The sequence below is a fragment of the Mus pahari genome, chromosome 6 (assembly GCF_900095145.1).
Source record: "Mus pahari chromosome 6, PAHARI_EIJ_v1.1, whole genome shotgun sequence".
NCBI lineage: Eukaryota > Metazoa > Chordata > Mammalia > Rodentia > Muridae > Mus > Mus pahari.
Window position 1 is genome coordinate 84,473,515 of NC_034595.1, and position 11,943 is coordinate 84,485,457.

Genomic DNA, 11,943 nt, shown 5'->3' on the forward strand with positions numbered 1-11,943 from the left:
TTTTTTTTTTTTTTAATCATTATTTTCTTTTTTTATTTTTTTGGTTTTTGGTTTTTGGTTTTTTTCGAGACAGGGTTTCTCTCTGTAGCCCTGGCTGTCCNGGAACTCACTCTGTAGACCAGGCTGACCTCGAACTCAGAAATCCGCCTGCCTCTGCCTCCCAAGTGCTGGGATTAAAGGCGTGTCTCACCACCGCCCGGCTATTTTCTTTATTTTTATAGATGCGAGTACACTGTCGCTTTCTTCAGACATACCAGCAGAGGGCATCAGATCCCATTACAGATGGTTGTGAGCCACCATGTGGTTTCTGGGAATTGAACTCAGGACCTCTGGAAGAGCAGCAAGTGCTCTTAACCGCTGAGCCATCTCTCCAGCCCTTTTCTTGGTTCTTGATGGGCTCATCTGCAGACATTGGTAGCTGTAGGTGTACAGAGCCTGTAGCCTATAGCTACAATGCACTGAGGGATCCTCTTGTCCATAAGCTCCAGAAAATCTCTGAATATAAAGCTTCATTGGCCAGGCCAGTATGAGAAGCCCATTTCTGAAGATGGCCCCACGAAAAAAATGTGCACTGAGTATGTTAGGCGCAGAGAACCCTCCAAACAGAAAGACACTGGTAGCAAAGGCAAGATGGATGGGACCAGGGTCCACCCCAATTGCTCAGGCCCTGAGTTCTGAAGTGGAAACTCTGGTTTCTCTGGAAAGTCAGTTGTGTCAAGGAACAGTTCACTGAAGCAAGCAGACACAGGTAGAAGGATGTTTTTATAAAGCAGACACTGGAAGGAGTGTTGTCCTGAAGAAGACACAGGTGAAAGAATGTTTACTAAAGCAAACACATAAAAGGACCCATGATGCTAAGAAGTACCCAACAGACGGCGGACAACACTGGATGGTATCGGTATGCCTTGCCATTCCTTAATGGTCATCATTGGTAATGACTTCATAGAAAAACAAAACACACCAAAAAAAAACTTCTGTTGGTGTTCTGGCAGCTTCTCACTGCTTCCATAGACTCCAGTTGATTGGCAGAGTGATGTCAGCTGACACATACTCACATGGAGTTTTACTGAGACAAGACCATGGAGGGGACACGTGATGTTTGGAGGGAGTGTAAACAGCACTCAACGGACAGCGAGGGCAGGCTTGCGTAGCTAGCTTTGCACTGCATCATGGGTCTCCAGTCTTCATATTTGCTTTGTTGAAAGAGGGGCTGAAGAGAACTCCTGGCGCTCCTGCTGGTCCTGACCGACCCTGCCGACTCATGCAGATTCAGTGGAGGCCTGGCTGTGTCTGCTGGGTTGTGTTTGCTACCTTGACACTTGCTGAACTGGACTGCTGGTGTATATCCTGACAAGGCAGACTGGATTTGTCCCAAAGAACAATTTCTAAGAATGTCCACTTCCCCCGTATCCTGATAACCTTTCTTTTTCACAACCTGTGGTGGGTGGTGGGCTAGAAGGGAGGTTAGAGCATTTAAGGACACTTATTAAAAGTAGGTTTTGAGGGGCTGGAGAGATGGCTCAGCAGTTAAGAGCACTGAGTGCTCTTCCATATGTCCTGAGTTCAATTCCCAGCAACCACATGGTGACTCGCAGCCATCTGTAATGGGGTCTTCTGGTGTGTCTGAAGACAGCTACATTTTCTCATAGATAATAATAGTGTACACATATATACAATAAATAATTTTTTTAAAAAGTAGGTTTTGAAAAAATGTAAGCCAACCAAGTTTGATCCCTAGCAACTATAGACCAGGACTCCATGTACATACTTTTAATCCCAGCACTCTGGAGATGGAGACAAGAGACTCAGAAGATCAAGGTCATTCTCAGCTGCACAGTGACTTGAAGGTCAGCCCAGGATATGTGAAACCTTGTATCTGCAAAGGGGGGTTGTATTAGCCACAAGATAAAACACCTTGACCAAACGCCACTTATGGCAGAGATAATCTATTCTAGAGTAAGATGTTTCAGGGCAAGTCCACAGTGGCAGAACACAGCAACGTGGCATCTGGACCAGGAAGTAGCATACATCTTTTTGTGGCAGAAAGATGATGAGACAGGGTCTCCCTTTGAAGCCCTGGCTGACCTGGAACTCACACTGTAGACCAGGCCGGCCTCAAAGTCTCGGAGATCCACCTGCCTCAGCCTCCCCAGTGCTGAGATTACAGATGTATACCACCATCCCCAGTTTTTACTTTTCTTCTTTAGAACTCTCACCTTTGTTGGGGTTGGTCTGGTGCTGCTATATAGTCAAGTGCTAAATTCTGGCCAGCCCCCAAGATCTGGTTGCCCCCAGTGAGGAGATCCTCATGTACACCAAGTGATGCTATGTAACCTTGCTCCCCAAGTTGATTAGCCAATAAAAAGGTTAAGGTCTGTGATTGGGCACTAGATAGAGGTAGGCAGGTTTTCAGTTATCTGGATGGTGGGGGTCACAAGTAGAGAGGGGGAGGAAGAGAGGAGGAGGCCACCATGAGAGGAGAAGGCCCGTGAGCACACGGCCAGGAGAAACAGCAAGTAACTAGGTGCATATGGCTGAGATGTAAGTCCGAATAGCTACAGTCTGCCCCATCTGGGCTTACGACTTGTAAATAAAATTCCTGGATTGTGTGTCTGTTGTGCAGGCTGATTAGAATAGACCTTTTCCCTTGGCAGCTTCTGCCTGGCCTGCCTGGATGGACTGTACTACTGTGCTTCTACCTCGGGGCTGCAAGTAAGTAAAAGAAGAACTACTTCGGCACAAGCTCTGCGATGTGGAGACAGTTGATCTGAGAGGCTGCTGGGTGACTAAAGAGAGGGCAACATACACACAGTGCTGAAGGGCCAGGAAGGAGCAGAGGGCCGCACACAAAGCACACATTTCAGCATGCTAGTGGCAACAGCACCTAACTTAAACTTGCGGATTGACTGGACAGATGGCTCAGTGGTTATGGCGGGGTAGTGCTCTTGCAGAGAACTAGAGTTCAGTTCCCAGCACCCATGCTGTAGTGACTCAAAACCAGCTGTAAGTCAGGCTCCAGTGTATCCAGTGCTCTCTTCTGGACTCCATGAACACCTGCACTCACACACAAACACCTGCACTCACACATACACACACACACACACACACACACAATTTAACTTTTTTTTTTAAAAGATTTATTTATTAATTATACGTAAGTACACTGTAGTTGTCTTCAGACACTCCAGAAGAGGGCGTCAGACCTNGTTAGGGATGGTTGTGAGCCACCATGTGGTTGCTGGGATTTGAACTCAGGACCTTTGGAAGAGCAGTCGGTGCTCTTACCCACTGAGCCATCTCACCAGCCCCACAATTTAACTTTAAAAAAAATCTTTAAAAATATATTTTTTATTTTTTAGATTTTATTTAGGTATTTGGTGTTTTGCTTACATACATGTACATCTGTGTACATATGCCCAACAGAGGCCAGAAGAGGGCTTTGGAGTTACAGTTGTGAACAGTCATGTGGGCCCTGGGAATTGAACATGAGTCCTCTGAAACAGTAGCCAGTGCCCATAACTCCTAAGCCATCTCTACAGCCCTTAAAACTATTTATTTAATTTTATATGTATGCATGTTTTGCTCACATATATATATATATGTATTTGCTCCACATGTATGCATTGTACCTGTGAACGTTAAAATAAGGCACCAAGTTCCCTGGAATTGGAGCTATGAATATTTGTAAGCTGCCATGTGGGTGCTGAGAACTGAACCCCAATCCCCTGCAAGAGCAACCAGTGCTCTGAACCACTGAACCATCTCTCCAGTCCCAACATTAAATACATTAAATATATATATATATATATATATATATATATATATATATATATATAATACAACTCATGGAATGTTTATTTCTAGAATTTATTTTGGTTTTGTTTGTTTGTTTTGACTGTGTGTGTGTGTGTGTGTGTGTGTGCACATGTGCGTGTGTTTTATTTTCTGGGACATTTCTCATCATTTAACCCTGCCTGATTGGGAATGATGAAGACCAGGCTGGGCTCAACCTGGCTGCAATCTGCCTGCTTCTGCCTCTTGGATAGTCTGGGATTCAGGTGTAAGGCACTGCACTGGTCTTTATTTCTGAAATTTCTCTGTAATACCATAATCGGCCATAGGTAACTGAAACTGTAGAAAATGAAACCACGATCAGGGAAAAACTAGTGTGCCACCACCCACTACTTTACAGATATTTCAGAGACACAGAAAGGTTCTGTGGCTTAACCAAATTCACAAACCCAGTAATGAATAGAGCTGGGCACAGTCCAAAGCCGCTGGCTTCCGAGTTCACCCTGTAAAAAAGTGCTATCTTAGCGGAAGCTGAACCCCTCTTTTATGAAAAGTACATTAGTTCAAAGTCTGTATTCACACAGCATGTGGATTGGTGCACAACCAGAATTCCAACTCAGAGTCCATGAGCCAACGCTGGGCATTTCCACTGTTGTGTGGTGCCCCCTAGTGCTCCGATGGGAGAATACAGCAGAGGTAGGCAGCCCTCAAGGGAAGGACGCAGTCAGGTTTACAGAGCCTGATTATGGTGCCCATCTACAGTTCCCAAAGTGGCTGTGTGTCAGTTTCAAAACAGCCATCCATACGTACAGTTGTAATGTATTTGACTGCTTCATGACTCTGTAACCCAACAGGTCCAACCTAAGTTAATGTAACATCGTTACACCCCCAAGCTCTCTGTCCATCCAGCTACAGGAGTCAAAGATCTGGATGATCTTTGATACACCTCTCTTCTCTCAGAAGACCACAGAGACTGTAGAGACCAGAGAAGGTGACTGGAAAAGTATAACAAACATAGCAGAGCAATGATGGCAAAACAGGCCTGAGGTCAGAGCTATGGGGCATAAGGTCAGGAGGCACTGCTTACAAAGCCAGGGCCAGGCTGTGACATGGGGCAGGAGTGACCCAGTGGGTAGAGGATGTCCCCAGCATGCTCTGGGCTTGAAGAAAGAAGAAAAGCCATTTCAGTGCTAGAGTGTAGAACGCATACCTAGCATGTGAAAGGCCCCGAGTTTTAGCACTAATACCAGAAGAAGAAAAAAATCTTTTAACTAAAACAGAAAAATGTTTTCTGTTAGGGATGTAGCTCGATTGGTAGAGTGCTCACCGGCATGCATGAAGTCCTAGGTTCTATCCCAGCACAGGATGAGTCAGGCAGGCCTGGGGCTGGAGGGGGGGAGGGGGACCAGGGGTTCAATGTCATCTTCAGGCAATTAGAGAGTTTGGTAAAAACCACTCAGGGAGAAGGGGTGCTAACCTGGATCCTTCACCCCAGAAAGCTGTTCTGCTCTGTCTTGTTGGACTCTAGGCCAGCGAGCTGCTCTGCTGTGCTTTCAGAATGTCATCTTTTGTTTTCTTTGCTTTAAGGAGAAGTGAAAATTGAGCATATTCTTGGCTGGGCAGTGGGGGGCGGGGTCCACACCTTTAATCACAGCACTCGGGACTGGCCTACAGAGAAAGTTCCAGAACAGACAGAGCTACACAGAGAAACCTTGTCTCAAAAAACAAAACAAGGGCTGGTGAGATGGCTCAGCAGGTAAGAGCGCTAACTGTTCTTCCGAAGGTCCTGAGTTCAAATCCCAACAACCACATGGTGTCTCACAACCATCTGTAATGGGATCTGGTGCATCTGAAGTCAGCGACCATGTGCTTATGTGTAATAATAAATGAATCTTAAAAACAAACAAACAAAATAAAAACAAAAAAAAACAAAACAAAAAAACAAAAAAAAACCCAAACAAACAAAACAAAAATTGTACATATTCTTTGATTTTTGTTTGTTTGTTTATTCTCATTTTTTAATGGTTTTTGGCACAGGGTCCCATTGCATATCTCAGGCTGGATTCAAGGTCACCATGGAGCTAGAGCTGCCCTTAGACTTGAAATCCCTGTCCCCAGCTTTCTGCATACCTAGCTTTTTAGTTATTTTGGGGTGTGTGTGTGTGTGTGTGTGTGTGTGTGTGTGTGTGCATGGGTGCATGTGTGGTGTGTATGTGTGTGTGTATGGGTGCATGTGTGGTGTGCATGTGTGGTGTGTATGTGTGTGTGTGGTGTGCATGTGTGGTGTGTATGTGTATGTGGTGTGCATGTGTGTGTACATGTGCATGTGTGTGTGGTGTGCATGTATGTGTGATGTGCATGTGTGTGTGGTGTGTATGTATGGTGTGCATGTGTGTATGGTGTGCATGTATGTGTGTGGTGTGCATGTGTTTGTACATGTGCATGTTTGTGCATGTGTGTGGTGTGCATGTGTGTATGTGTGTGTGTTTGTGTTTCACATGATGAGATCTATAATCACCTAGGAAACAGGCCTGTGTGAGGAGGAGATTTGAACTAAAGCACTCAGGCTTGTGCAACAAGTGCTGTCACCTGACCCATCACCCAGGCCCCTTAAGACACTTTGAAGTGTCACTTTAATTGCAATAACTCCATTTATAGTATTATACAGCTTCTTTTCAAAAACGTTTTCATCACCCAAACAAGAACTGTGTACCTAGGAAGCCATGGCTACCCATGATCTCCAGTCTAGCACCGAGTCTACTTTTGCCTCTGTGAATTTAACTATTCTTAATATGTCACATATTCATTTTATTTTATTTTATTTTAGGCAGTACTGGGGATTGAACTTAGGGCCTGATGCATCAAGGACAGATACTCTACCACTAAGCTATATACACAGACAGTAATATTTCATATTTGTGGAAACATGCAGTCTTTGTCCTTTCTTATATGCCTTATTTCACTTAACATAAATGTCTGCAAGGTTCGTCTATGATGTAACATGGCGTAAAATCAGAAATGTCTCCCTTTTTATGACTAAACAACATTTTTATATATTGCTTATCCAGTCATCTCTCACTGAACGCTTGGGTTGTCTGGTAATTGTGAAAAATGTCACAATGAACAATGAACAAATACCTGCTTGGGTCTCAGTGACCTTGAGTTTATTTTAAAAACACTCCATACGACACTTGTGGTAATTAACTCAATTGTTAGTTTGATGAGATCTAGAATTGCCTAGGAGACTGTGAGAGACCAGCTAGAGATCAGGTTAACTGAGATAGGAAGGCCTGTTGTCCACCATGGGCGGTCCCACTCCCTGGCTGGTACCCTGACCATGCATTCATTGTTCTCTGCTTCCGGTGGTTATGATGTGACAACCTGTCGCAGGCTGCCTCCATAGCTTCACTATGATGGGCCAAACCCTGGAACTTGAAGCCAAAATAAACCTTTTCTCCCTCAGGTTGCTTTTCTCAGTCCCCTGCTTTGTGTTGTTTAAGTCACAACAACAGGAACATAATTAAAACAACATTCTGTGGGTGAAATAAGATCACACCCTGCTCGTCTGAGACAGGATCTCACTAAATAGCTGAGACTGACCGTAAACCCATGATCCTCCTGCCTCAGCCTCCTGAGTATTGGGATTATAGGTATGTGCCCCCTACTCAGTTATCATTCTCATTTGAAAAAAATATTAATTTACCTGGGTGTGGTGATGTCCACTTTGAAGCCCAATACTTGGGAGGCGGAGGCAGGGAGGTCTCTGAGTGTTTGATAGTAGCCAGGATTACATAGCAAGGCCCTATCTCCAAACAACAGCAGCAGGGACTGGAGAGACAGCTGAACAAAGAGCACATACTGTTCTTCCAGAGGACCCGAGCTGCCCAGCACCCACATCAGGCAGCTCACCATTGCCTGTAACTCCAGCTCCAGGGGACTCGAACGCATCTGGCTTCTGTGGGCACCTGCATTCACATGAGTACACCTAACACAGAGACACAAAATTAAAACCAACTTAAACAATTTAAGCCACCATCACTAAAACTCATTCACCTATTGATTTATTCATTTAGGGGCTGTGCCATGAAGCGTGTGTGGCAGTCCAAGGACAACTTCCATGGCTCTCTCCTTCAGTGATTGGAACTCAGGACATCAGGCGTGGCTGCAAGCACCATCACCCACTGAACCATCTCATCTGCCCCATTGAGTCTTCTTTGTTTGTTTGTTTGATGAAATAGGCTGGACTAAATGAACTTGCTACTTTTTTATTTTTAGATCAAAGTAGCCCAAATAACAGCAATGCCGTACGATTCAGCCTAATATTGTGCCTAAATATAGCAATTCTGGTTGGTTTTGGACTATATGAAAAGGACCCCTTTCTTATGGATCCATGGACTGGCCTTTCTTACTGTGCTACACTAGCACAGTGGTGTTTGTATTTCCTTTTTGAGGCCATCATGAACAACGGTTCTTGGTTGGTCAGTTGGTTGGTTGGTCAGTTGGTTGGTGGGTTGGTTGGTTGGTTTGGTTTGGTTTTTGAGACAGTCTCCTATAGCCCAGGATGGCTTTGAACTCCTGATCTTCCTGCCTCCACCTTCCAAGTGCTGGGAAGACAGACAGAGGCAGCACCCCTTACTGAAGAGTTTCTTTTCTTTCTCTCTTTTTTTCCTTTGGTTTTTGAGACAGGGTGTCTCTGGGTAGCCATGGCTGTCCAGGAACTCATCCTGTAGACTAGACTGACCTCGAACTCACAGAGATCCATTTGCCTCTGCCTCCCGAGTGCCGGGATTAAAGGCATGCATCACTTGGCTGAACGGTCTCTACCAGTCCCATACACAGCACTGCATGCATGTCTCATGAATGTGCCCTAGAACAGGCCTTGTTAGGCTTAGATTACGCAGAAGTGCCACTGTACACCATGGGGCTCATTTTCTGAGTTCCAAAGGAGAATCTGGTGTGCCCCTTGCCCTTTCTTGCCCCAGAAGGAAGTGTGATACACTGTGGGAAGGTCTGCCATCTGGCTTTTGCTGGGAACAGGGCACTGTGTGAACTTACCACAGGGATCTCTCCCAAACCTGTCATTTCCATGTGTGATTTCCTTCATCCTCCCCAGTTGACAGAGGTGCCTTTTTAAAATTTTTCTGTGTACTTAATTATTTATGTATTTTCTGAGACAAGGTCTCTCTACATAGCCCTGCCTATCCTGGAACTCACTCTGTAGACCAGGCTGGCCTGGAACTCACAGAGGTCCACCTCACTGCCTCCAGAGAGCTGGGATGAAAGGCGTGTGCTACCACATCTGGCTAGAGAGGTCTATATCTACAGAGGGGACACTGGAAGATGGAAAGTGACTTGCTCCCATGTCAAACAGTTCAAACAGAGCGAGAAAGACATCAGGGTCTATGTTGGCTGCGGAGGCACGTGCCTGTGATCCCAGCACGCCACAGATAGGAGGAGCAAGTCTTCAAGGGCAGCCTTGGCTACATAGGGAGCTAGAGGCCAGCCTGGGATACATGAGACTTTGTCTCAGAAAACCTGAACAATCTATGGCTGCACCCCTTGGAACACACCTATCTAGTCTGATCTTGACTGGAAGCAGGACAGGATGTGGCTGGTCTTCCCAGGATGGGAAGACCTAGAAGAAAGAGTTTTGCCTGGGAGAGCACTGGCTGCTCTTCCAAGTTCCAAGGTCCCAAGTTCGAGTCTCAAGTGCTCACATAACAGCTCACAACCCTCTGTAACTCCAGTTCCAAGGCATCCCATGCCCTCCTCTGCTCCCTTACAGCTGTGGGCACCAAGCACGCAAGTGGTGCGCGGATGTACCTGCAGGTAAGACATCCATACATATAAAAGCATTTAATGTAAAAAAAGAGAAACCTAAATAAGTGAATATGTAGACGGACAGATTGACAACAGATCATTGCCCAACTATTCAAACAGTGAAGAATATTTGCTAAGCAGTTGGTATGTGCCAGGCACTGTACTAGGGAAACAAGACCAGACCTTACCCTCAAGGTCAGAGGCTAAAAGGAGAAGACAAAAGTCAGGAAAGCAACAATCTGCTGGGAACTATAATAAAAAGCCCAGAGAATTGTTCCATATGACAGAGCTAGGGACTCCGGGGTCAGGGACGGCTTCCCAGGAGCCATGCCCTTTGAGTAGGAGCTTTGAGGCCCGGTAGGCGCTCCAGGGGCTCTCGGACACTTCCAGGACCCTGGACTATAGAGCAGAGAGGGGACCTGAGCGCGGTGGCCCGATGGCCCCTCTCCGGGCCTCACTCTCCAGGCTGGGCGGGAGCTGGGCGGGGCCTGGGCCAGGTGCGCGGCGGCGCTCGGCGGAGGCAGGAAGTGTGTCCCCAGCGGCGGCCCGTGCCGCGCTCCCGCGAGACGCTTACCTGCGACCCAGGTGAGTGCCGAGAGGGGCGGGGGAAGGGCCGGGCGGAGGCGGCTCACCTGGCTGGGCAGGTAAGGCCGGCGCGGGTCCGCGGGGGCGCGGGGCGGTGCAGCCCCGGGTGGGTGACCCTGGAGGCCGCGCCTGGACGGCGGCGGGGCGCGGGCCCTGCGCCTCCGGGCCCCGATGTCCACTTCCGGGGTGCGCGGGGCCCGGCCGGAGCGGCCCGAATGGGCGCGGGGCTGGGCTGGGCCGGGCGGGCCGGGAGGCCTGGGGTGCTAGGACCCGGGCACCGTGCGTGGAACAGCGGTCGGGAGTCGCGGGCCACGGCGCTGGTGGCAAGCGAGGCGGTGCGCGCCCCGACGGCAACGCGTGCCCCGCCGCCTGGACGCGCGCGGCTCCTGCGTGCAGAGGAGAGAGTGGCTGGGGCTGCGCCTCGGGGGTGCACCGTGCCCTGCGCCCGAGCCGAGCGGAGCGCGGCTCGCTGGCCATAAGTTTGCCTGGACAGAGGCTGCTGCAGCCGGCTCGTCCCGGGGACACAGGGAGGAGGGCCCATGGAGAGTCCCCGAGTCTGTCTGTCTGTGTTTTGCGGGGACTGTCGGAAAGGCGAAGGCAGTGAGAAATCGGAGAATCCTGGGGCCATCAGACCTTGAGGCATCCTTGCGTTGCCTTCGAATGCCGCCAAGTGAGAGGATGCCAAGTGTGTATCTTCCCAGGCTTTTGCTAAACACCGAGCTCCACCCCTAACCCTCATACCTTCGTAGAGGGTTAGAAGGGCATTAATCTCTCCTCTTTTGAGAGTTGAGGTTTTCCATTTTTTTATTTTACGTCACATTGGTTTATTATTTAATTATATTTAAGTTAATTTAATATATATTTTGTTTTCCTTTTTGAGTAGGGTCTCATATGGCCCAGGCTAGACCCAATATTCAGCTAAGGATGACTTTGAAGTCCTAATCATCTCATCGTGTCTTGTGCTGGGATTACGGACATGGGCCACCTCACTACTCTAAGATGAACCTATTTAAAGATGAGGAAGCTGGGTCCGAGACTCTTGTCCCAGGCCAAAATTGAGGCAAAAATTGGTCCCACTAAATTAAGTGAGCAGTCTCACTGGATTGGCAGGACCAGGGACAGTTGTGGGAAAGGGAAGGTGTAGATGGATGGTTTGAAGGGACGCTGAGGCAAGGCACTATTCACACCACAAATGGGAAGGCTGGCTGCTTGGTGGTTTGCGTTTCAGACAGGGTCTCTCTTGGGTAGCCCAGGCTGATCTTGAACTCTATGAATCTGCCAGCCTTAGCCTTTCTAGTTCTGAAATCACCTGAGGGAGCCACCAAGGGCAGAGTACCTGGGGTGAAGAGCCTGGCTTGCCCCACAGCAAATCCTGTTCCTTCCCAGCCTGCCAACGTGAGCTCTCCTCTCTGTTCTCTGAGCTTCCGATTCCTGAACTGTGCAGTGACAGTAAATAATTCACGTGGCAGTTGTAAGGACTGAATGATGTGGGAGATCTCTGGCTAGAGCCAGTTTCTAGCCCATCCACTGCTGTCTCCTCAGTGCTAAGCATGTGCTGGCCGTGGACAATGTGTTGGATCCAAATGTAACTAACAGTAGTCAGTTCTAACCCTGACTCGTGATACTCCTAAGACCCACAAACGATCAGTGTGTGGGGGCTGAGGATGGGTGGTAGGACTCTAGATGCAAGCGCTCCAGAGTGCCAGCTCATGCTGGAGGCTTTTTTTTTTTTTTTTTTTTTTTTTT

The 11,943-nt window shown here is 47.8% G+C and overlaps 1 protein-coding gene across 3 annotated transcripts in view; it reads left to right on the forward strand.

The window, feature by feature from the left end:
• The first annotated feature begins 10,107 nt into the window (after positions 1-10,107).
• Kdf1 (keratinocyte differentiation factor 1) overlaps positions 10,108-11,943 on the forward strand; it is an 11,945-nt gene continuing 10,109 nt past the window's right edge. Inside the window, exon 1 of one of the 3 annotated variants that reach the window (XM_021200985.1) lies at positions 10,108-10,256. The gene's annotated coding sequence lies outside the window, so the exon portion shown is untranslated. The remainder of the gene's footprint in view (positions 10,257-11,943) is intronic. The other 2 variants (XM_021200986.1, XM_029540067.1) reach the window with 2 other exon arrangements.